General features: G+C 43.5%; 1 long non-coding RNA gene across 1 annotated transcript in view; it reads right to left on the reverse strand.

Moving 5' to 3' along the window:
- LOC310847580 overlaps positions 1-23,800 on the reverse strand; it is a 30,069-nt gene extending 6,269 nt beyond the window's left edge. Inside the window, exons 1-2 of the long non-coding RNA XR_014565903.1 lie at positions 23,675-23,800; positions 8,400-8,478 (exon numbers count right to left, since the gene is read on the reverse strand). This is a non-coding gene — a long non-coding RNA (uncharacterized lncRNA). The remainder of the gene's footprint in view (positions 1-8,399; positions 8,479-23,674) is intronic.
- Between the last annotated feature and the right edge of the window lie 2,792 nt (positions 23,801-26,592).

The following is a 26,592-nucleotide window of genomic DNA, read 5'->3' on the forward strand; positions in this document are numbered from 1 at the left end:
TGCTTTGGGAAGGATAGGAATAAATGGACACAGAATGAAGGTAGACTCCGTCGTAAGGGAGCTCCTTGGGACTTTTTACAGCAGCTCTTTGGTCCAGTACTGTAATGTGTGTAGCTATTTCTTGACTAATTTCCTCTCTAGAAGATCATATTGGTTTGTGTAGCATTAATGACTAGGTCACATATCATCACTGTCTGCCTGTCAGAGATATGGACCAGATCCTAGGCTGGTGTAGATTAAAATAGCTACTTTGATTTCAGAGCTCAGCAAAAACTAGCTCAGCACATCACTTGCAAAGGGTGCTCAATTAAGTAATTGTAATTACAATAACAACAAAAATGGTGCTCTCCCTGGCACAGTGCAATTGAAATAGAAGCTACAACTCATTGCCTTTCAACTCCCTGTTTTATGGATTGTATATTAGCTCATTTTGAGATATTCCCTTTTGTTTCTGAGATAGTCCAAGGGTCTATGATTGGCTGGGCAGATTAAAATTTAAAAGACACTTTGAATCTCCTATTCCATGCAAAGGAGCCCCAAAGACTTTCTTGTTTTGTACAAGGCTAAGGTCATTTATTAATTCTTATTGCTTATTATATAAATGTATGCCCTGACTTTCCACACTAGGCTCTCAAAGCTGCTTTCCCAATGGTTTTTTGCATAGATCTGCTGATCATCCTGGATCTCTGACGCTTCAATATGTGGGATGGGGAACAGACCTGTAGCCTTCCGGAAGCTGTTAGACTCCCAACTCCTGTCAGTCCCAGCCAGCATAGCTAGTGCCACATCTTAGAAGCCCACATTGTGCTAGGGGCCAGCGGGGCTGCAATGTTTAGCCACCTAACTGGTTGGATTTATCAGTTGAAAACCCTACTGGATTATTAAAAAGGAGCACCTGATTAATTAGACAGCAGCACTTTTCAAAAAAAAGATAAATGGTTTTTATAAAGAAGTACGGTACTTGGAAAAAGTGAATGTGGCAGGTGCTATTTCAGAAGAAGCCTCTTTCCTTCTCTTCCAACATGGGACAATCCCTCTAAGATAGTGGCAGGTGTAGCAAAAATTGTGCATCATCTAAAAACCAAGAAAACACTACTTTTTGTCAAGACTCTGTTTTTCATTCATATGCAAATATATGCAGATGATGTATTAAATGGTTAGAAGCTATACAATGAATTGACTGAAGATTATCTTCTGTTGGAAGACAGCACTAATTCCAAGTAATGCCTTTCAGCAACACCATCTGTTGAGACACTTGTAGGCCTTTCTTCTTCTGCCAGCTCAAGTTCTTAGAAGAGTCACCCCGCTCTCTGAAACATTGAGGATAGGACACTTTCAAGATGGCCACCATTCAGCAGCGCAGGCTAAGAGTAGCAGAGTGCACCACTATATTTGTTTATGCTCACTGCCACCAGAGAGCCACTGGTGTAAATAGCAGGGCGGTTTATAGATCTAGTAGCACACACTCCTCTTCCTCTATTGTCATCAAATATGTTTAGGCTGGATCAGTCTTGCAGGTAAATGAACAAGATATATCCAACCACCTCCATAGACCTGTGAGTCTGCAAGCCACTTACACAAGAGGAGTCTAAGACTCTAAGCTGCTCACTCAGATGTTTGAACTACTCACTCAGAAGTCTGAGCTAGACAGACATGTAGTTGATCCTGATCAACCCCACCCAGAGTTCTGTAAGTCTCATGGGCTTCTGCTTTGTTTACTGTATTTATACTCCACATGTCTGTAGATAACAACCAAAGCAACTTACCAAACAATGAAAAAACAACTTGCAGCTGACGTCAGATGCCCACATTTTCTCAGCAACGTTCTGGAACAACTGGATGAGTTTTATAAGAGGATTGGGTAGTCATTGGCCTACCCCCATCCTCTGAGTGTTGCTACCTAGCCAGTTGAAGGGTCAGGGCCTTCTGCAGCCACTGGCTCCTTCTGGGCAATATTTCCACTTCTGAAGATCTCTCTTGATACCCCAAGGTGTCTGTGGACTGGCCATTAGAGCCAGGTAGCAAAGGTGTCTCCTCAAGGCTCAGGAAAAGTGGGCTATGGTGCCCATGGATATCTGAAAGACAGCTTTTCTCCCCTTAGCAATCTTACTTGGCAAAGTACAGTGGCAGGAGATTGCTGGCCATGTTCCAGACACAATGTCAGTCTGTTTGGGGTAGGTGGGCATGATAAAGAAGTTCAACAGGACCTTCTGGTGCCCAATGCAGGCAGAGAGGGCATCCCAGATTGGGCCCCACCAGAGACTAAGGCACACAGGAGTTTCCTGGCAGACAAATTAATGGGTAAAGTATTCCCTTGAGGGAGAAGGTCTGAAAAAATATCCAAGAGACAAGAACAGCTATCTACAGTAATATCTATCTATCTATATCTATATCTATATCTATATCTATATATATATATATATATATATATATATATTCTAACATTGTTCCTCAGCTTTGTGAATTACAGTGCAATCCCCCCCCACACACACATACTCTTGATGACAAAGGGGATGGGGAGGATTCAGCCTAAGCTCCGCTTTGCCATGGGACTCCACCATTGAGGCTCCATTTTCACCTAAGTGGGCAATAAGCTACCACCAATGGTAGTCCCACCAACAGCTGCAGACAGTAGTCACCAAAAAAAGAGAATGGTGGGTGGCAGCAAAATGGCTGACAGTTTTGGATCTGCTGAATGCAAAGCCCCATGGGATCCCCTTCAGAACAGGGATGGGGGCATCTTAGGCCTGAGGGCTAGATGCAGCTATCCAGGACTCTGCATTGCCCTTGGGACTCCTCCCATGCCATACAACCTCCCATGCCACACCTCTCACCAGCCCTGCTCTGCTTTCCCCCCAAGAGCTTTTGCTAGGCCTGAATGCATCTGATAATGCCTTTTGCTTGCATGGATGGAGGTGAGGAGTACTGTATGTGAAGAGGCTAGCCTACTACTGCACAAACATAAAATTCACATTTATCACTCTCCGCTCACTTTTGCTTCTGGCCTTGCCTGTGGCTGACATTTGACCCCTGAAAGGTTTTCTGGAGCAGAATGTGGCCCTCAGGCTGAAAAATGTTTCTCATCCCAGCTTTAGGGGTCCCAATCTTCAGGCCTGTCAACTTCAGTGGCCTGGAACAGTTGTAGCAAAAACCACCATGGCATGGGCAAGCCAGCAGCAGGGGATCCACCACCACTGTCCTTCTGGGCCGCTTGTTAGGCATGTTCTTCCAGTTCAATTTTTATTCTGGGTTTTATTGTTGGTCATCGTTTATAGAAAGGCAGAGTGTAAATGCAATAAAATACTGTAAATATAAATAAACCCTACTGGTGGTGTGTGTCGAATAAGCAGCCTCACTTCTGCATAAATATAGCAGTGGTGCTTAAGCTTCAGTTTCTAAAAAGTATACTTGATACTCTACCACTGAAGCATCACAGATAATTTCTCCCACTTTAGAAAGGGTCATCTGCAAGGCCAGTGTGCCTTCCAAATCCCTCTAAAGGGCTTAATACTGGTGTAGCACAGAGTTTATGCTCCCTCCCAGGGCAGACATGAGTGCGAGCCTGCATTTAAAACTAAAATAAAGCTTTTCCCTACTATCTGTTCATCTGTATCTTTCCCCACTCAGCACTCTGCTTTTTTATTGTGACCAATGAATCATGGCACTCTTATCTCTTTGATACCTAACAGTCGTGGAGATCACATTGTCCATTTCTAAATAGGGGCCCAGCACAGTGACCCCCATTCTCTTCCGTTCTGCTTGAGCGACAGGTTTTTGCAGCAAGATTTATTGCTGAATCAAAGTATGTGACTACCCGTAACCAGATCAAATGTAAGATAAACTTTTGCTGTTAGGGAGAAGATTCCCTTTAATTTGCATGTTAGTGATATGAAATTGCAAATTGTGAAATGAGTTTGCTCGTTTTTATAAAAACAAGAACAACAGATAAACAATAAAGGCAAGGGAATGTTTAAAAGTGGGGTAGGAGAGAAGAAAGTTTTACCAGTGAAATGGAACATCGCAGGTGCAGTATTCAATTACTCGTCTAGCATAATCCTTGAGCAGGCAAGTAGTGAATGTGTGTCAGATAGTCAGTTGTCCGCAGCTGTAGTCCAGGGCATTGAATGCTCCCTCCCTTAGGAATGCGTGTATTTATATTAATCAAAGATGAAGTGCCAGAAAAAAACACAGGTAAAGGACCCCTGGACAGTTAAGTCCAGTCAAAGGTGACTATGGGGTGTGGCACTCATCTCACTACAGGCCAAGGGAGCTGCCATTTGTCCACAGACAGCTTTCCGGCTCATGTGGCCAGCATGACTAACTGCTTCTGGCACAACAGGACACCGTGACGAGTGCCAGGGCGCACAGAAATGCTATTTATCTTCCTGCCACAGTGGTACCTATTTATCTGCTTGCACTGGTGTGTTTTCAAACTGCTAGGTTGACAGAAGCTGGGACAGAGCAATGGGAACTCACCACCGTCGAGTGGATTTGTACCGCTGACCTTCTGATCGGCAAATATACTTAGGCTTCTGCATAAAGGCTGACAAGGTGGGCCAACAGACCTGGCAGTCTTAGTTAGGTCCACACTCCAGAGTCCCAGTTTTAAAAAACTCTCAGCTTGTCTAAAATGAGGCCAATCCCTCCCCCCTCTTCAGTGTTAAGAGGATGAATGCATTCAGAATCATGAAGTGTACTATCCCTATGTTCCATTTAAAAGAACAACAAAATTCAACACACTCTAGATTTCCTAAACTAACAGAGCTGCTGTACATCGTCTGTGGTTCCCTACTATAGGGAGATGAAAATGACTCATAATCCTCATGAGATCGTTTTCAGATTCAAAACTGCAACTGCCCAATTGGATAAATTATCACAGCTCAAGCTGACGCAAATGCCTTGCTAATACCCATTTGTCAACTTAATGAAATTCAGAAACAAGTTGCATGCTCATAATGAGCACAGATGCCTTCATGATGGGATCACAACCTTGAACAAGAGGAAAGCCAAGCTCGGAACAACAGATCAGTGCTCATTTAAATAAAAATGCATTCATGACTCTTACATATAGGCCATGGGTATCATGACGCACAGAAGGCACTGATATTATCCAATTTCGTTGCACTTGTGCAATGTTGCACTTGTGTAATGACAATAAAGAATCTATCTATCTATCTATCTATCTATTTGGATCATGTTCAAAAGGTGGCCTACTTTTTAAATTGCAGGTGAGCAAGATTTCTTCCTTTCTCCTGCCTGAAAAATCTCATAGTTTTCAAAAATAAAGCCAGGGAACAAACACTGGTAAAAGGCTTGCTGTAATAAAGTAGCCACAAGAACCTCTGAAATATAAACATAAAGATCATTCTGCCAAATACTTACTCTATTCTTTCACTAGACTCAATTAGCATTAGTAAGGCATAACAATAGCTGTAACACTTTGATTGCATTAGAGGAGGTTGTTGTGCAAGGTATGTGAGTGCAAGAATCACTCATTTCTTGAAGACTCGTCACAGAGCTATGCAGCAATTTGATGCAATGCACCAAATAATAAAAACAGGAAAAAACCCTCATCTCACTCTACATCCAGAGTTAAGACTGTATACTTTTTTTCCCTACATGCACAGGTATTTCTTCACGAAACTTGTAGACAGCTGAAATGCACCATGGCAGTGACAGTGATGGGGTCAGATGGGCTCCTTCACTCCGAACATCTTTATGTCCCTCAAGCTGTGGAGTCTGCCTGGTGTTCTCTACTGTGCTGTCAGTCTAAGCAACTCAAAGAAGCAAATTGTTATTCCCCACACTTGGAAAGGCAGAAGGTCTTGAGTGTCTGGATCTAGGATGATTTCCTGGCCAAAGGTTTGTGAATAACGTAACCCATAAGAATCATATTTATTCAGTGAACTCATATATAACCAAAACAGCACCATTCCTGCACAAGAAGGAGCTATCATCAGGATTTGGGGGGACTCCAACATTGTAGGAGTACAAAAACTTTGGGCAGAATTAGGAGAGAACCCCTCCCCCAAAAAAGAAAAAAACTCGAAGAGGCCTGAACATGAACATAGTGACTGTGGAATGCTGGTTTATGATTGGATAGAGAAGGGGATGGTAAATTGAGGTGTGTAGAAGGGAATGGAATATCCTGGCTGGAATCAGCTTGTAAATCTTCTCATTGGTTGAGTGGTGTTTTCAGGTATCAGTATGGTTCACGTATATTATCTAGCTGTAAGCCTTTCAACGGGACGCAGGTGGCGCTGTGGGTTAAAGCCTCAGCGCCTAGGACTTGCCGATCGAAAGGTCGGCGGTTCGAATCCCTGCGGCGGGGTGCGCTCCCGCTGCTCGGTCCCAGCGCCTGCCAACCTAGCAGTTCGAAAGCACCTCCGGGTGCAAGTAGATAAATAGGGACCGCTTACCAGCGGGAAGGTAAACGGCGTTTCCGTGTGCGGCTCTGGCTCGCCAGAGCAGCGATGTCACACTGGCCACGTGACCCGGAAGTGTCTCCAGACAGTGCTGGCCCCTGGCCTCTTGAGTGAGATGGGCGCACAACCCCAGAGTCTGTCAAGACTGGCCCGTACGGGCAGGGGTACCTTTACCTTTACCTTTAAGCCTTTCAACACTGCTGTAAAGCAGGGCCGGGGCATGTTTTCAGCTGCACTGACTTATGGTCAATTCTAGGGGCCACATGCAAGTGCTGGATGAGGCCAGAGGCAAAAGTAGGTGGAGCAACAGGTGTGAGTTTTCCCTTTGCAGAAGAGGCTACATTCCAGCTGTGCAAAAATATCTCTCTATCCCAGCAAACAAAAGGCATTTTCTCAGTTTAAGGACACTTCCCACTAGGCAAAAGCACTCAAGGAGGGCATGGAGCGGGAACACTGAGAGGTGTGGCCTGGGAAGAGACCTGAGGGCTAGACAGAGAATCCCAGATGGCCACATTTGGTCCCTGGGCCTAAGGTTTCCGACCCCTGCTATAAAAGTTTAATCAGTAGTATTATTCCCCGCACTGCAAATGACACGACTGTGTCAGAGAATGTGTAGCTTGCTTACAGTCAGCTTGTGAATCAAGGTAGAAGCAAGATTCAGACCAGAGACTTTCCGACTTAAAGTTCAGATCCCATAGCCATTCTACTCAACCAAATCTAGCAACTATGTTTTTTTGCAAAACTCTTAGCAAAGTAAAACTGCATTTTGCTTCATGTCGTATCTATCCTATGAGGTAGATCATGTCCGCGTGAAAGCTGAGAGAAAGCACACATGGACTGCACATCAAGATGAGAGAATTATGCTCATTCTTAGACATTAGAACAAAAAGTAAGTTCTATATCATGGGGAGATATATATACAACTTTAGGGAAGAGTATTACTTTCTATACCCAGCTCCCAACTGAATTGAGGGTTTTTTTGCATCAAGAGACCCATTCTGTGCTCAGAATGCACTGCTTGCATATGATTTCCGTCTTGTATTGTAGTAGCAGAATCTGGAATATTATCGAATACCAAGTGACCACGTTGTAACTTACCACAGCTTGAATATAACCGCAGTGAATGTGGTGAGCCAGTTGCTTTTATCATCCTGCGAAGTGGTGAGGAGAATTTTATTGCGTATTGTGTGTGGAATGTATGTTGAAAAGTAATCTCTATATATTCTTTCCAACAGTGGGCAGCTAAAGTTACAGTAAAAGCAGGGAAACAATAGATGGATTCAGAGTAGGCATTTCCACTGCTTCATGAGGCTCAAAACGCTTAATTGCTTGAAAACATGATGGTCACAAAACCATCAGAACCCTTGAAATTACCCTGTAGGATGATCTCACAAGTATGTAAATTGCTGCAGGAATATGCAGTGTACACTTGCTTGAAATAATAATACAGTGGTACCTCGGGTTACAGACGCTTCAAGTTACGGACTCCGCTAACCCAGAAATAGTACCTTGGGTTAAGAACTTTGCTTCAGGATGAGAACAGAAATCATGTGGCAGCAGCGTGGTAGCAGCGGGAGGCTCCATTAGCTAAAGTGGTACTTCAGGTTAAGAACAGTTTCAGGTTAAGAACAGACTTCCAGAATAAATTAAGTTCTTAACCCAAGGTACCACTGTAAGCATGACTTGGGAGAGTACAGCAATTTACACATGTTCACAACTGTGTGATTATACATGTATATAGCATTTGCAGAAGTAGTTTCACTGAAAAGGTAAACTGAAGCAGCCATCCAATCATAGAATTGTAGCGTCAGAAGATACCACAAGAGTTATCTAGTCCAGCCCCCTGCAATTACTAAAGTATAGCTGACAGAGGGCTATCCATCAATCCAACAGTCCTTTCTTACAAATCTTGGAGTGGAGACATGCAAGATTTGTTGCAAAATGGGTGGAGACATGATGTGAATGGATGCTCACCAAAGGAAGGAATGACTCAAGTATCCAATAGGTTCAGTTAATATATCCATTGCTGTCTCTGTCCAATGGCTCTGTCTCCCTAGAGCAGGAAACAAAAACAAAAAAACAATGCAGTGCTTCAAGAGAATCATATTGTGATCACAACTCTTTGTTTATTAATATTTTACCCTTCCATTCCTCCCAAAGGAAGTATGAACACAGTGGTATTCATGGGGTTTACACCTTGACAAACTGCAGCCCAAGTTTCCTGTTCCATTTCTTCCCCACTTCTTGCTTGGCAAGTGCAATTTAGCTTCTTGACGAATGTGAAAAGTTGGTCCTCAGGTCTCTGCTTGGCATCCTTTCTGGGAGTCTTTGTATGGGCAGCTGATGCATTGCAAACCCCCCCCCCCCCATTTTTAAGTCCGTGACTGCATCCTCTAAACTAATTTCCCACCAGCCAGCAAAGCTGGTTGGCAAGAGCTGCCTAGAGGAGGCCTCCTGCTGTTTGGGCCTGGCAAGAGCCTGCTCATTAGCACAGATGGGGGTTCTCATCTTTTAGGCTAATAGGAGCTTAATGGACTGGTTTTATTATCTGCCTGCTCCGGGCAAAAGCTTCACTGCCCACAGTGCTCTGAAGTTGTTGGGGATTTATTTTATTTTAATTTTGGACTGCCAGGATGTGTTACTGGCTGAAGGGTGACCCCGGACCAGCACCGAGATAAACAAAGGAGGACTCTTAACTCTTGTGTCACTTCTCTGCTGTTTAATCATGACCCTGGTTCTTATTTCATTTCTATATTTGCAGTCATTTTTCCTGGCAGCCTTAACTGGTCACCCCTCCTGCACTCATTTATTCAGAGAGAGAATTCCTTCCAGAGTGTTTATTTATGGACAGTGCAAGGAGTTTTGCACTTTGCAGGGGAGCTACCCTAGAGGGAGCGAAACATCACTGGCTGGCATATTATGCATTCATAGTTACCTGAGCAATATAAATGCAGGGTGAATGAGAAGCCATAATTGGGTGGCATTGTGCTCCTGGCCCTTTGGTGACATCATGCTGAGCAAAAACAAACAAACCTCTAGCAAGTGGAAGAGGTCACATCGTATGCATCACCATCACCTGCATTTTTGGCAGTAAAAGGCACAGTTGCATTATTGGGGTGCTTTCACCCCATGGTGTCACCATTCCTAAATAGAAATGCTGAATATGAACTGAAGCAGAAGACAAAATTACAATCAACCCAAGGTTAGAATGACACTGGGGCTCCAGGAGCCCTAAAATCTATTTCATTCTGAATATTTAAAAATAAGAGGGAGGATTCACTTAAGGGATGGAGCTTCCTCGCTTTCCTTCTCTACCATGCCCTCTGAAATTGGCTTGGGGAGGAGTCAGGAGATCCCTCCAGCACATGGGGAAGAGAGGGGAGGTTGTTCCTTCTGGCAAGCTGGAATGCTTGTGCAGATGGAGAAGTTGGAAGAGCACAATTGTTCCCTGCTGGCCTCTGTTTGGCCACTGTGTGAACAGAATCCTGAACTAGATGGGCCATTGGCCTGATACAGAAGGCTGTTCTTATGTTCCTATGTCCTTATCATGTTGAATTTAATCAAAGATCTTTTGCTGCACTCTTTAGCCCATGGGTAGGTAAACTAAGGCCCGGGAGCTGAATCCGGCCCAATCGCCTTCTCAATCCGGCCCGCGGACGGTCTTGGAATCAGCATGTTTTTACATGAGTAGAATCTGTGCTTTTATTTAAAATGCATCTCTGGGTTATTTGTGGGGCACAGGAATTCATTCATCCCCCCCAAAAAAAATAGTCCGGCCCCCCACAAGGTCTGAGGGACAGTAGACCGGCCCCCTGCTGAAAAAGTTTTGTGACCCCTGCCCTTCCTTTAATTTCCTTTAATTGATTGCAACTTTCTTCCTGGTGCCCTCTCTTACGTATAACAAACTCGGACATTATCACAAGATGCAGCAAATGATGCTTACACTGACTCCCCATCACATTATAAGGACCCTTTGGAGTTTCTTCCTATTAACAGCAGCTTTGCAATCAGCTAAAAGCAGGTCTATCACTGTGGGTCCACACAGCACTTAATGTGGTGTTAAATTCTGCATAACACTCCTGCAATGTCCATCCTCATATCAAGGCCAAAAAATCGGCAGCATGTTAGAGTGCCAGCCACAGCAATAACAAACCCCCGAAACTGTCAACATTATTTTTAAACGTTTTGTTCATTAATATACTATTGGGTCAATACTCCAAAAACATACCGAAAATTTAAAAAGGCAAATGCATTCTCCTGCTATGTAATGACAGTGGTGTGAACAGCTCATACACCTTATAGGTACACTTGCAAAAATGTAGTGCAGATTCCCTTTAAAAACACACACAAACACTGACTTATTTAGCACTAAACATTTCCTACAGATTCCTTCCTATTTAATCCCACAAATCCACATTTCTTGTTCCGCCATTGAGGATGGAGAAGAATCAGTGGACAGAAGATGAGATTTCTCCTCCTCAAGCTCAGAAATATTGCCTGCAAAATACCCAAGGAATTTACATGAGTAGATAATGACCAAAATCCAGCCCACAGCTAAGCAGGCTTAAGCATATTAACTCCTTTTTTGGTTAGAGGCCAATGTCTTTCACGTGTGCTCCTCCAGACATATTTTTCCATTGGGGGGTGGGGGTGGAGGAATGCCAATGTGGAATGGACATTTTCCATCCTCTCTCGGCCCCGAAGCAAGAAACCAAGTATTTCTGATGGTGGGAGTTTGAGTCCCATCAAAATATCCTAGGATAAATTATTTTACATGTGCAAAACTTAACACAGGATCTCTTCAGAACTGAGTCTAACCAAGCAAATGTTGTTTCCTTTTGGTTGCATGAGCAAACTGTGCTTGCTGATTCAGTGATTAGAAGCCACCTGCAGCCTCACACATAAGTTTCTTCCCTTAACCCACTTCCTGTTACATGTTACCCCAGCTCCTAACTTTCATTAGATCAGCACTAATTTGAGATCTCTGGCCCAGCAGTTGTTTTCTTTTTTCTTCCCTTGAAATAGAAACTAGTGGTGAGCCAATTCCTCAATGTGAATTGATGAATTCTTTCTCCCTGTCTAAACAGCACAGATATTTCCTTTTTATATATAACTGCTAGGGGCTGCTAAAACCAGGGTGTAAGAGGAATATGGCTGTAAGAAGAAGGAAACAGCGTGCTAACAGATCCTTTTATTTGAAGTACTACCACAACTTAAGGCATGAACTTAAGTTTCATGCTTCGCAGCAGTAGAAATAACAGCACCAATTTGTCTTGCCCACGCTTCTTACAGGATTGTTTTGGCAAACACAAGTTTCACTGCCCCTCCACCAAGGCAACCTCTCTTTTAGGTAGCATGTGTTGATCACAAGTCTGCAATGGTCCCTGTTCTGACTAATTACCCTACTTTTCACAAATGCTTTTCAATGAAGCTGCAACAGTAAAAAGCAACATGAGTATGTTGTCTCCTTGAAATTACGGCCAAGGTCTGCTTCTCCCAAGAGTCTTTTTCTGGTTGTTTACACAGCAAATTAAAATGACAATAATTACGTAGACATATTGGGTAAGTATGTCTCATCATGAGTGATGGACACTTGATTGGACAATGCCAGTGACATGACAATCCCTCAGTCACGTTCTGAAAGCAGCCTCAATACCAACAGGAGTGAGGTCCAGACCATTTACTTCCTGTGAATTTGGGTTTCTAAGCAATGGTGGCACGCTTTGGAGAAGTGTGACTAAATAGATATGGGGATCCGTTGATTTCTCAGAATAATCTTCTTCAGCGATCACTTGTAGCTAAGTAAGATTGTCTTCCATGAACACTTCCTTAACATAGGTGACTGTGGAGGCCAATTCTGGATCCACACGCCCTTTCACAGTGGGGACATAGGTTTCCAGGCGGGAGTTGATCATGGTGAGGGTTTGCCAACCGTGCCTTCCTCTTAGCAAGTTTATCCCTTTTGTCCTATGTTTGAGCGTCTTCAAAGTCCATGACACCTTTGGTAAAGGCTGTTCTCCAATTGGAGCGCTCACAATTGTCGGTATTTACATTGTATTTACAATTGTCGGTGTTTCCCAATTGTCGGTATTTACATTTTTTAAGATTTGCCTTGAGAGAGTCTTTAAACTTTTTGTTGACCACCAGCTTTATGCTTTCCATTTTTAAATTTAGAATAGAGTACTTGTTTTGGAAGTACTTGGATAATCAGGCATCCAAACAACATGAACAGTCCAACAAAGCTGATGTTGACAAATCATTGCTTTGATTCTGGTGATCTTTGCTTCTTCCAGTACATTGGCATTAGTTCGCCTGTATTTCCAAGTGATATGTACAATTTTTCAGAGACACCAAGGTGTTGTATATGGCATTTATAAGTGTTCCATGTTTCACAAGCATACAATAGCTTTGTAAACAAGCATTTTGGTTTCCCTGTGAGTGTTCCTCAAACATTCTATGCTTCAATCGAGATAAAGCTGCACTCGCAGAGCTCAGGCAATGCTGGATTTCAGTATCAGTGTCGGCCCTTGTGGAAAGAGAACTGCCCAGGTAGGAGAAGTGATCAACATTTTCCAATGTTACACCACTGAGTTGGATTTGTTGTGCTGCAGAGGGGTTGTTTTGTGCATGTTGGTGTAGCACTTTTGGTTTTTGTGATGTTGAGCAATAGGCCAAGCTTTTTGTAAGCTTCTGCAAATATATTTAGGATAGTTTAGAGGTAATCCTCTGAGTGCGCGTACACTATGTTGTCCTCAGCATACTGAAGCTCTGTGACGGAAGTTATGGTAACCTTACTCTTGGCTTTCAGCCTACTCAAATTAAAGAGCTTTCCATCTGTTCGATATATGATTTCTACTTCAGTGGGGAGTTTCCCTTTGACAATGTGTAGGATCATGGAAATGAACATAATAAATAGAGTTGGGGTGATAACATAACCCTGTTTAACACCTGATCCCACTGTGAATGGTTCACTTTGAGAGCCATTGTTATCTGCGATTGTTGCTGTCATATCACGGAGGAGCCAAAGGATGCTCACAAATTTATCTGGGCAGCCAATTTTCAGAAGGACAGTCCACAGGGCATTGCAATTTACAGTGTTGAAGGCCTTAGTCAGGTCAATAAACGCCATATGCAGGGGTTGGTTTTGCGCTCTGCATTTTTCTTGAAGCTGTTGAGCAGTGAAAATCATGTCCACTGTTCCCCTAGAAGGTCAAAAACCATTTTGGGATTCAGGAAGGGTAGCCTCGGATATAGTTAGGAGACAGTTTGCTAAGATCCTTGCAAGGATTTTGCTAGCTGCAGCTAATAAAGAGATGCCTTGATAGTTTCCGTAATCCGTTCCATCTCCTTCTTTAAAAAAGGTTGATAATTTTGCCATTCCTATAGTCAGCAGGGATCTTTTTTTCTCTCCCAAAATGTTTTAATGAGCTTCTGAAGTTATTGTGTAAGTTCAGTTCTGCCCCCTTTGAAGACTTCGGCAGTTATCCCATCAGGTCTGCTGACTTTGTTGTTTTTCATTTGGTTAATAGTTGTACACAACTCTCCCAGATTTGGAGATACTACAAGCTCGTCTCTAATTTGTTTTTGCGGTATTTATGAGAGGACCTCAGCAGCTATGGGGGGGGGGGTTGCAGTTAAGGAAATGCTGGTAATGTTATTTCCAGTGCAATAGCTTCTTTATCTTTTAGAAGTGTGGTACCATCTGTTGAGCATAGGGATCATATGCCATTATTTATTGGCCCATAGATGGTCTTTGTGGCTTTAAAGAAACTCTGTGCATCATAAGTGCTGGCTAAGTGCTGGATCTCTTGAGCTTTTTTTATCCACCAGGTGTTCTTTACTTCTCTGGTTCTTCTTTAAACCTCAGCCTTAGTGTTGGCATAGGTTTTTTCCCCTAGTGGCGCAGTTTCTATCTCTTTGCCAGGTCTGAAAGGCCTTCCTTTTCTTGTCAATAATGCGTTCAATCTCACTATCATTCTCATCAAACCAGTCCTGGTGATTCTTGGTCTGGTATCCAATAGTTCACAGGTTACAATAATGGATGTTTTTAGCTTGGTCTAGTGTTCCTCAATGTTATCAGGGAACTCCAAAAGCAGATGGTCCTTAAGAGTCGTTTGGAAGCAATCCCACTTAATAGGATCTTGAAGGGCTTGATTGTTCATTTTGCACCTTGGTTTTCTTGCTTGAAGCCTGTGTTGAGTTATAATCTTGATAGCCATCATGGAATGTATTAATCAGTGATCTGTCCAGCATTGGCACTTGTCATAATTCTGGTAAGGAGCACTTTGCAGCGATATTCAGCTCGCAAAATTACATAGTCTAAGAGGTGCCAGTGGTTCGACCAAGAGTGCCTCCATGATGTTTTAAATTTATTTATTTTGTTGAAAGAGTGTGTTGGTAATATCAAGGTTGTGCACTGCACATATAGTCAAAAGTAATATTCCGTTCTGGTTGCCAATTCCTTCTTTCCCAATAGTCCCAGGCCACAGGTTGAAATCTTGCTCAGCTCTTGCATTAAAATTACCCACTCATCATGACAAGATGATATTCCAGCGAGTGAAGGAAAACAATAGCTGTACACTGACAAGATGGTATAAGCAGTGGGGTGGATGTATAGTTGTGTCACTGATCACTAGTGACATCACAGGTACTGTCCAGTAAGTACTGTTGATGATGCACTGCAATGTTCTACATGCATCTCAATGGCAACAATTACACATTTGCCCAGGGCAAAGTATTCTCTTTTGAGGGCAGAAACATAGGATGCTATTCAACCAAGCTTTACCCAGAGTAGCCTCATTTAAATTAAAAGACCTAACTTAGTCATGTTCATTCATTCATTTCTATGGATCTACCATCACTCCATGCATCAGCACTGGTGATCACATGCTTGAGGTGGTAGACAATTTTGTCTACCTGTGTTCCACCATATCCAGTGACCTCTCCACTGATGCTGAATATAATTTAGTAATTATGACTAAATTTGCATCTATGCATATAATTCCTATATACATATTCTATGTAAATCTGCCCCCACTTTGTTTTGCAATGTGTACATTGTCATCCATCTAGCCCAGTGCTATTTTACTAGAAAAAGACATTCCAGAACTCACCATGAACACCTCCCTTGTTCTCTTAGAATGGCAATGAAGAGGTGCCAGAACCCACCTGAGGTTCCAGAACTTAGTTCTGGAGAGTTCCAGCTGGAAAAAAGCCCTGATCTAGCCCAATATTGTGTTATTCTGACAGGCAACAGATCTAATGGATCTCAGGCAGTGGGCTTTCCCATCATCTGCCACCACCTTTAAAAACACACACGACCTGGAGATAACAGGAATTGAACCTGGGCTATTTTCACCATGCAAATCATGTGCTTTACCACTAAGATATGGTCCCTTCCATATACACAGAAGCACCAGCCTGATGGAAGACATTTGAACCCCAGACAGCAAAATCCCAGGCACACCTGTATGGGGGGGGGGGGAAGTGTGGAAGGGTACACAATGCCCAAGCAAAGTGAAAATAGAGCATGCAGCTTTGACTGAGGAAGCACATACAGTACCTGGCTAAATGGGCTTTTCAGAAAGGATGGTGAAGTGACTATGCACGAGGAGAGAACTCTCTCACTCAATTGATGTGGTGCTTTCCAACCAAATTATTCAGCCCATGACCTTGATAGCCACTCGGCTAGCAGCTGCGGTGTCTACTCTCTTTCACTATTGCAGGTGCAGTTAGCAACAGTTGGATCTCCTGCTTGGTTGAGTTTACTTCTCAGCTTTATAACAAAATTAAATCACACAAGGAACATTTATAACACTATGTACTCTCCAAGTGGCTTGCAGACAGCAAGCACATAGTAAGGGCTCGTCCACTTCCTTCTGCTCAGCCACTAGGTTTGCATAGTATTTTTTTCCCCCTGGAACAAAAATTCTTGCAAATTGTGAAGTCAGCTGTGTGGACTGCCCAGGGCACGCACTTGAACTCAGAGGACCAGTGGGAGTCGGTATAAGTTAGAACACCCACAAGACTAAGTGGAAATCCTTGCACTGATGGGATACATTACTCAACGCTCCTTTGGATGCAATCCAAGGAAACCAACAATTAAAGCTTCCTTCTCTCCACCCCTTGTGAGAAAGGAATCTATCTGACACTGGGGCAATAAACAGAAGCTGTTCCCTTTGAATTATCATGGCTTTTGGCCAACACAATTCATTACAGCTCCAGCTCCACCCTCCTCTACCTTTCAGACCAACCACCACGTAACTAATTGGTGCCATTCTGCTGCTATTTGCTAGAGTGCAGAAAGGGGAAATATCACAAACAAAAAAGCATGCCAAATCTCACAGCTTGCGTTGTCTTTGTTACATTACCTTACATTCAGAGCTTATGCTGATTAGAATAAAGCAAGCCACTGATGATGACCCATGATCATTCAAGACCCGCACCCCACTGACCTGGCTGCTTCCCTGGCTTCATCTGTTTAAAGCCACGTAAGCTGTTCTTCTATCTTCTTGTTGCTAAGGCTTATCCCAGTGGGATCCTGCTCCTCGTAAATCTTTCTCTGTAAAGTCACTTGAACTCTGGCATTCCAAGGGACCAAGAAACAGAATTGCAAGGAAAAACCTAACTGTATTCACAGGAGGACACAAAGTGCTAGAAGTAAAACCTAAACAGAAGCCAAGCCGAACCCTTATTTCTCCTGGTCTACAAAAGGCAAAAAATAAATAAATGGGGGGTATTGTCTGTCAAACCCAAATCAGATCACAACAAAAAATATTTTTCTCATATCAGTTCATGGTGAGGGTGTGAACAACAACAACAACAACAAAATGATACAGTAGTACCATCTGTCACCATCCCCGACAGAGTGAATCACAAGTGCATAACACAAGAGCTTCAGTGCTTAGCTGTTTAACTGATGTCTTGTTTGGTCCAACAGAATGACAAATTGGGAGATAATCATTTTTCTCCATAAGGCTCAGGGGTCTAATTAAGGCTAAAGACCCAATAAACAAAATATCCCAACAATGAAGGACAGAGGCAGGTGATGCAATGATTTTAATGATTTCAACTGATGCATTTTAGCTTCTGGATGATTTAATACTTTTAAGCCCTTACCACGCGGAGGAATATTCATGTTCAGCAGCCAGTGGACCTATTACTTCTTGCCCTTTCTCATGTCCCCTTCCCCCAAGTATTTCTTGGGAAATGGGATGAGGACAAATGGACAGCCACAGCAGGTCACAGCACAGTTGTATAGAAGGGAGACTCCAGGAGATCAGACTTAGGAGGGCTATATGATCAGGGTGTCTATGAGACATTCTCTCCTTCTCTGCTGAGTGCATGCACACCCTTCCCCACATACACAGCATGCCCCAGGGACACAATTACCTCTCCAAAAGGCTGCCCTTCATTTCCATGCTTCATATGTGAATACCTTGCCTATGCAAAAACAACAAGTGCACATTTTAAAAGGGAAAACAATCTACTTGGCATATTGGCTGCTTAAGGCTGCAGGAAGCAGCAGTTGCAGCCTGCCGCAGACCACAGCTGCAGGCGCCCGTCTGGTATCTGGGCAGCCAAAGGATGGCATCATTTCCTCTTCCACCAGCCGCTCAGGATTCTAGGGGGTGCCTGTGATTTTGACTAATCATGGTCAAGCCTGGAGGTGTGACCTGGGGACGCAGAGAAGATTGATGACTTCTGTCTAGTCTGCTCCTTGGACATAAAAAAAGCCATGCTGGGGTTCCTCTCGCAGTTGGAGCTCAGGCTCCCCACTCGCCACCTGTAGCTCTATGTGTGGCTCTGCCTGTCTTAGACCTTGCTATGAAAGTATTCAGTCACTGTATTGGGGGCCAGGGAAGAATTTGCCTTCAGAGAAACTGGGCCTGTCTGGGAGTTTTGCCTTCCTCACAGCAATCATTACAACTTGAGGGTGGATAAGGCACTGGGGTTTATCCTTAGTCGGTTGGACAGCGGGTCGGGACCTCCACCACCAACAGCTGGTCCAGTGAAACAGGGTATCCCCTTAAAGGATTGTGGAGATGCTTCTGTCCAAATGCCCAGATGGAGGTAAGCAAGCCATAGATCCACCCAGGTGATCTCGGGCAGGATCACCCTGATTTGGTCAAACCTGCCAATATAATCGATACACTCCCAATGCCTGCACTAAAACCTGTTGACACAGCTTCAACTTTCTTGAAGTTGTAGCCTATTTAAATCCCAAATGGTAGCCCTGGGTTTACTGCAATTCTGCCAGCTGTAGAGCCCACAGCTTCTGGCTTCACTGTGGCTGAGGCCCATCATAGCTTTTACCACATTGCTCAGGCTTTGCGTGGAGGTATCTGTTTGTTTAAATGAGACTGGGTGGGTTTTAAAATAGCCTGGTGTTTAGCAATAGAAGGAAGTTATGATAAAAACAGCAGAGTATGATATGAGAAGTGTAACAGATGGCCTTCCTCTATGTAGCTAGCTTCCCCCAGTTTTCTGTTTCAGGGCATTGAAATTGCAGACTTGCAAACAGCCACAGATCAGGAGAGATCAAGCCAAACACAGGCCTCACAGGGTCACTGTTGAGAACCGGATGCTGCCCTAGATGGACTCTAATAGACTGCAATCCTTTGCACACTTTTCTGGGAAGAAGGCCTACTGAACAGCATGGAACTTATTTTGAAGTAAACATGCATAGGATTGTGGTGCTAGTCTATTTTGGCAGGCTGTGCTAGATGATAGACTAGCAGACCAACCCAAGGAAATTAAAACTGCAAGGTTGAAAACCAAAAACAATGAATACTTCAGAATTGTGATGTCTCAAAAAATAGAAAGAGCAATATTTTTCAAACCTAGATAAAACTGACATACAAATCCCTTCTAAACTTGAGCCTCAATAGCATAGCCACACAGAGCCTATGGCTCCTGCTTGACTTTTTCTGCCTATGACCAAACCCCACACACAAACATCATGGCCAGTTTGCCTTCCTGACTTTTGCACATGCCCAATATCATGCCTGTTATACATATTTATAGTGACTTCAATAAAGTCATGATCTTTGCTTTGTAACTGAACCTGCATTGGCTGTATATAGACCTAAAAAAGGTAAAGGTAAAGGACACCTGACAGTTAAGTCCAGTCGCAGATGACTCGCTTTGCATGCCGAGGGAGCCAGCGTTTATCCGCAGACAGTTTTTCTGGGTCATGTGGCCAGCATGACTAAGCCACTTCTGGTGAAACCAGAGCAGCGCGCAGAACACCATTTACCTTCCCGCTGGAGCGGTACCTATTTATCTACTTGCACTTTTGGGCGTGCTTTCGAACTGCTAGGTTTGCAGGAACAGGGACCAAGCAATGGGAGCTCATCCTATCGCGGGGATTCGAACCACCGACCTTCTGATCGGCAAGCCCAAGAGGCTCAGTGGTTTAGACCACAGCACCAACAAATGCAAAAAATGATTCCCCCCTTCCACTTCAAGACTTGGAGAAATACTAAATGAGGGGCAACGAACCGTAAACAAGGGGTCTCACTGTTCCAGGATGAGCTTCCAGTACAGAAGAAAAAGTGTGTCAAAAAGCATGCTCACAAGGAGAGGTGGGGGGGGGGTGAGACAGGGTCCTTTGGGCTTCCAAGATTCTAAATTAATCAGCTTTAGCTGCGGCTTGGAAAGAAAAATGCTGCAGAAATCAACAGTTTTAGCATTAAGGAGAGGGGAGCAGGAACCAGAATTCTGGTAGTGAAGGGTAAGGAATGAAGCACCAACTATGTGGGACTGCCATTCATCGGAAAGCTTGTCTGTCTTAAAAGGAGGTTATCCAGAACACAAGTGGAGCACAAAAGAGGAGCAAGAAGTCAGCAGGCTGCTCTTCTTGCCTCTCGTGGGTTTTAAGTAGCAAAATTCATGGGGAAAAATAGCCAGTCTGGTCGTGTTCTAAGAGGGCCGTGTTCCACACTTCTTGGTGATACAGCACATGCCTTGCCTGCAGAGGTTTCCAGGTTCAGACTCTGGCACCTCCAAGTAAAAGGACCTCAGGTAGTAAGTGATGGGGAAGGCTTTCATCAGAGACCCTGGAGAGCTACTGCCAGCCAGCAGAGACCGTGAGGAGCTAGATGGACCAAAACGTTGGTTCAGAGAACGTTGGTTCAGTTCACATTTTAATGCGAACCTGCCTAAATGGCCACTGTCTGAACCAACACACAAACCAAAACACAGCTATCCTTCAAAATGCACACTCCTCTGAATTGTGTGACACAGTCCTTCAAACAAAAAACTTGTATTATGAGCCATTGGGAGAAATGGGCACTCAGACGCTTGTGAATTTTCATGAGGAGCATTTTTAAAAAATCACAAACTGGGAATGTGGTAAACTCAATTTAAGACTGAGAAATGAGAGAACAGATTTGTCTATCCCTAATCTGGCCTGATATAAGACAATAAGAAAATAAGAGTTTAATGACTTTCCTAGGAAAGTGAAGATATCAGGGATATCATGCTACCTAAGACCAACTAGCCCTCCCATCCAAGATGGAATGGCAACTTCTCTCAATTCTCTAGAAAACAACTAATGCAGGCTTACCTGTTTCTCCTGTGTGCTAGTGGCCCCTTCATAATTCAATTACCAGTGATTTATCCTGTCTCTACAACTGTGAACGCATACTTTATTTCCCCTCTGGCTTTGCAGGAGAAGAGGACAGCATGCCAAAACCTCGTACAGCAGATATACTCAATTCCTGCTTTGGGAAATGCTCGGGTTTTCATCCACCAGAGTTGCAGTTGTTGAAAAAAGAAAGCATAATGCATTTTTTTCCATTTCACAGGAGTAACAAAGTATTCATCATAAACATTGGTCTAGGTTGCAGGCTATAAAACATGGAGTTCAGCTGACAGAATGCCTCATAAACTTCCCAGTGCTGAGATCTAGAAGACTTTTGATTTACTCCGTGTATCTGAACTGAGACAAACTGCAGCACACGACACATTTCGCCCTCTCTGCCTCTGGATTCTTTCAATGACACCGAGACAACCCTCTTCCCCACCCCCTTGGCAGAGCAATTTTTAATTATTAATTCGTACGGTGGTGCTGAGCCGTTTCCTTTGTCCAGCAATAACCGTGCCCTAGTCTCAGAGTCTCTCTGTGGTGAATGAGTTTTGATGTGGAATGTGGTTTGCAGAGAAAGGTGAGTTTCCTACCGTGTGACTCTCCATGTGGAAACTGACATGGAACAACTGGGAAGGCTACATCAATGCAGTGGTTGAGTATTTGAATAATTCCTCCTCCTGCCTACCTGACATTTGAGGCTGGGAAATGTGACCTGCCTTCCTCTTTTCTGCCAGGTATACCTCTCAGTTATGGAAGACTCAATCCCACATCACTGTATTTCTAATGCATTACATTGTTATCTCATCCTCCTTCCATGGAGTCCTAATTTTGTACCCAGTGATCACAAATTTCAAAAATGTTTGGCCTGCTCTCTATTGCAGCAGCATAAGTTCCATCCCTGCCTGACATCTTCAACTGAAAAAGACATGGTGGCATATGATAGGAAAACTCTCTTCCTGGGACACTGGAGAACTGTTGCCAGTCAGAGTAGAAAACGCCTGGTATAAGGCTGCCTCCTGTGTTACTATGAGAGAGCTGTTCTGTCTTCCATGATCTGCATTTATGCAATTGATACCAGGTTGCTGCAGACTTGCAATTGAAGGGAGCAACACTCTAGGGAGGAAATGAGAAAAAAACACTAGGAAGAACATTTTTTATAAAATCGGAGCATTTCCATAAAACATTCAGGCTTGTGAAAATGTTCTCTTTTGATTTAAATAATAACATCAGTCCTCCCTTGCCACATGAACAAGCGCTCTCAGTGCACGAGTAGCACAGCTAAATTCTGAGTTATACCTGCTGCTGTTCACCCAAATTGCCAGTCACGTACAATTTAAGGCTGTACCAGCAACGGATAGTTTGAGATGAAGGGTTGGAGTAAGATAGCTCCATCCAAACCACCAACATGTTCAAGCGCAACTTGTAATCTGTTGCAGCTTGATGTGCTGTCATATTTCATCACCGGAACAACATTTCTAAAACTTTGTAATCTTGTTAGTGAGATGTTCAGTTTGTATGTGATCTGTGCTGATTCATCTCCTGACCAGGCAGTCCTTCCTGCTATCTGGCACGCATCGTTCTCGGCCTGAGGAACCCATCTGCATGGCTCCTGAGAACCACTGGCAGGTCCCCTCTCACCACTAAGAAATGTGCCTCAATCCCCTTGCACTGAGCTATTATGGTATGTATTGTTGTACTAATCCTCTCATTCTGGTTTCTCAGCACATTAATCCACTGTGGCATGTGTCCACAGACACCTTATGTAATGAGCCAAAAATAACTATCTTCTGTCAAGCCAAATTTCCCAGGCCTGGCGCATCCCACAAGCTAGGATCCTCATTCTAGGCTCTCCTCCTCCTAACCACTAGACCTCCAAACCACATACAGTGTCATGTGCCGTATAAGGCTGCCTGTAGGCTTTTCTGTCTTGAGAGCCTTTGCAGAACTTTTAAAAATGAAATCTCTCATGATGGTGAAGATGCATTAGAAAAAGAGAATGTGGAACCGGGATGCAAATAAAAAGAAGGCAAATGTGGTTTTTCAAATTTCATTGTTTTTATGCCCATTACATTGTTTTGCATGAAGGCTAATTCCAGCATTGGAATGTGAACCTGTGCTCAGACCTAAAATAGGTGATGTAATGACAAAAATAAAAAGGCTATCTGAAATTGCAAATTGCCCAGCTCTGTGGGGTTTCAAGATCTTCATGAAATTTGTTAGCAGTTTTTGCATATAACATGACTGTTCAAACCAGCAATAATCCACCTGGGAGGCAGGGGCAGCTTGCAAACCCTTGGGCTTATCTGAGTTTCAAAGGTGATTTCCAGACATGCTTGAATCCAGCCCGCTCCTTTTTTGGAACCTAAGAGCACAAGTGTGAGTAATAATTCCCAAATTCTTTCTATTTCACGCACGCCTCCATTCATCAGATTAGCACCAGACCCCAACCAGTCACCATCCTCATGTAAATTCTGTGGACTGCCTGCTTATAAACCATGTAAAGCCACGATTGCTCTTGACTCATGGAGCATTTCCAGTGTGTGAGGTCTGACTTCAAATTGCTTTCTCAACCCGACAGTCAATCCCCGTTTCCTCCCTGAGTCAGAAGCTGAAGAAACACTGTCTGGAGGTTCCTCGTTAGCCCATCTCTACTCACTCCGGTCTTGTTAGGCATGGTTTCAGTCTGCTCCTCGAGCCTTACTCATGAACCGAGTTCCTGGCTTGTGCGTTCAGGAAATGTACTAGGCAGGAAATAGACTGGGAGCCATTTCCTTTCCTGTGGGGGAGGGAGGTGATGATGAGCCTACAGAGAAGGTGGAGCCGCACATTAACACAGCTGGAATATAGAGAGCTGCATGGTGCAAGGATGTTATTCTTGGGTCGTGGGAGGAGAACGACTGCCAGCAAGGAGGCTCCAGTGCCTTGGGCAACAGCACAGCCAGCCACTCCCTTGGAAGAGAGTCATTGTTTCCTATTTCTGCATAGCAATGAAGCAGCCACTTTCAAAGATCAGCCCAACAAGAAAACGGGATTTGATCTGAGAGTTCTCCAATCCAGAGACCTCAGTTTCTGAATAGCGATGAACATGAGTGGGTGGGAATGTAGCGGTGACCTTTCCAGGCAACTTGGAAGAGACACAGTGGGGAAAAGGATGGAGGTGATTTGTGTGTGCGCCTGTTCCCTGGGCTCTCCTGGCTCTCCTTTGGCTGGCAATGACACGGGGCTCAAGCTTCTGGAATTTTATTGCTGATCTTATCAGTCTAACAACTCACTGATTTCAGTGAGCTGAAGGACAACAAGAGCATGCGGTCCTTTCTTTTTTAAAAAAGACAACAACATAACTCCGATTAAATTGTAAACATGTGATGGTTATTAACATCAAACCAGTTTAATTCCACTCACCAAATGACAGCCAAATCAAGAATGCAGAGATGGCCGATGTTTTATGTGTCTTTTTTAAAAGAGCATTTTATTGATCTTTTAGTGAAATAGCATTGATCAAGTCCAACAAAACCTCTAGAGTGTTACATGCTTATATCAGTCCAATATAAGAAGGAGAAAAATGAGCGAGGGCACTGTCAAATTACTGGCTCATTGAATATATTGTCAAGGCTTTAACTGTCTGTGACACAGCCTCTCCATAAGTAAGCAAGAGTGGCTGGAGGTCTTACATCAACGTCACTTCTGCTGACATAATTGATACATGGGGGATCAGGCCAATGGCCCATCTATTCCACAGTGGACAACTGGGTGCCTGTGGGAAACCCCCAAGCAGGATTTGAGCAGAAGAGCACACACACACACCCCTTTCCCCTGGTTGCCTGCCACGTCTATTCAAAAGCACTGCTGCCTCCAAACATAGCCATCATGGCTACTCGCCATTGATAGCCCTCCTGTCTAAGCCCATTTAAAAGTATTTTTGCATTCCTGCACTGCCCCATTGTGGACTTATAACATTAAAAAAATTAAAATTTTAATTGCCTCAGTTGATCTGCAAGGGTTTTTGCATTAAAAAAGAAAGTTCACTATACACACTAAACAACAACCTGTCATTGCAATAATGGTTGCAATCCCAAGCACATTTACCCCAAAGCATACTGAATTCAATGTGGCTTTCTTTAGAGCATATATGTTCTGTATTCTTCACTGTTGGATAGAAGAAGGTGCTCCTTGCCAAGCAGGGGTAAGAATCTTCTGAAATTTCCCCTGCTAACCTGCCCTTCCCCTTTCTTTTTGGCCTCTGGCTTCCCTAGAGGGCAAAGGTGGGAAACCTGTGGTCCTCTGGGAGTTTCATGACCTCCCATGAGGCAGCCCCAACAAAGTCAGTGGTCAGAAATCATGGGTGTTGCAGTCACAAGTTCCTTTCCCTGCCTTAGTGATAGTGAGTTGCCCAAGGGTAGATTTCTGAATGCTCATTCATTACCCTATGACTACAGTACGCAAGTGAGGACTTGCATGCATAGAAGAGACATCACAGGTTTGACAGAGCCAGCATACCCTTAAATATAGGACTTCATTTATTCTAATCATTTGCATGCTCACCTGGCAGTCCTCAAGTGATAACAAGAGGTATGCCATCATGTATGGATCAGCCATAAGACCATGTAAAAAATATACATAGCTGAGATGAGCGTGCAAAACCCAGTTCTAACAACAACAAGGCGCATTTTGTTTCAGGACCTACTAGCATCAATGGCTGGGGCAGCCCATTCAGATGGGCAAGGTACAAATAAAATTAACAACAATTAGACATGACATCACAGATCAGATCTCTCAGTGTCTTTTTCTTTAATTAAATTATTATTTTTCACCGCCCTTCATCTTAAGATCTCAGGATGGTTAACAGAATAAAATACAGGATAAACAAGTATATAATTTATTATTAAAAGCAAGTGGGGAAAATCTGATTTTGAACATGGCTTTTGCCCCTGTGCTAGGCACAGCAGAGGAGGGGGAGGAGGAAACTTGCACATGCTGGTGTATTTGTATAGATACAAATAATTACTATAATATAAATAGGAATACAGTACATCTAACCACTGCAGGAAAGGCAGTGACCCAGGTGCATGCTTAGCCTGCTATTCAGGCGGCAAGTGTTGATGGGCACCTTCAGGGCCCCTCCTCTCCCCTCATATGATTATTTGCCTTTAAGTTAGACTTGGATCAGATGGGCCTTCCAGTAGAAGACCCCTTCTAACAGAACTTTTCCTCCAACATCCCTTCAAATATAAGACTAGCCTCTATAAAGTCAGACATATGGCCTCCCTACCCTGTACCTGTTTTCCAGCCCCAACCAATGGCAGGGCAATGATATTAGCCACCAAGGGGACAAAGGCAAGTACCCATATTTCAGCTGGGGATGGGAAAATCTGTCGATCTCAGTTTTTCTCGGTTTCTCATTGTTCCAATCTTAGTTCAGTTATTCATATTTATCCATCAGTTTGTGAATTTTTTACAGAAAGTCCAAATGCAAATCTATCAGCAAATTTCTCTCCATGTGGATATTTATACAAATACACATTGCCTACATATTACACATTTTTGCAAATCCATTTGCCCTAATATAAAGCACCC

The sequence above is a fragment of the Podarcis gaigeae genome, assembly GCF_964106915.1.
Source record: "Podarcis gaigeae genome assembly, chromosome: 6".
Lineage (NCBI taxonomy): Eukaryota > Metazoa > Chordata > Lepidosauria > Squamata > Lacertidae > Podarcis > Podarcis gaigeae.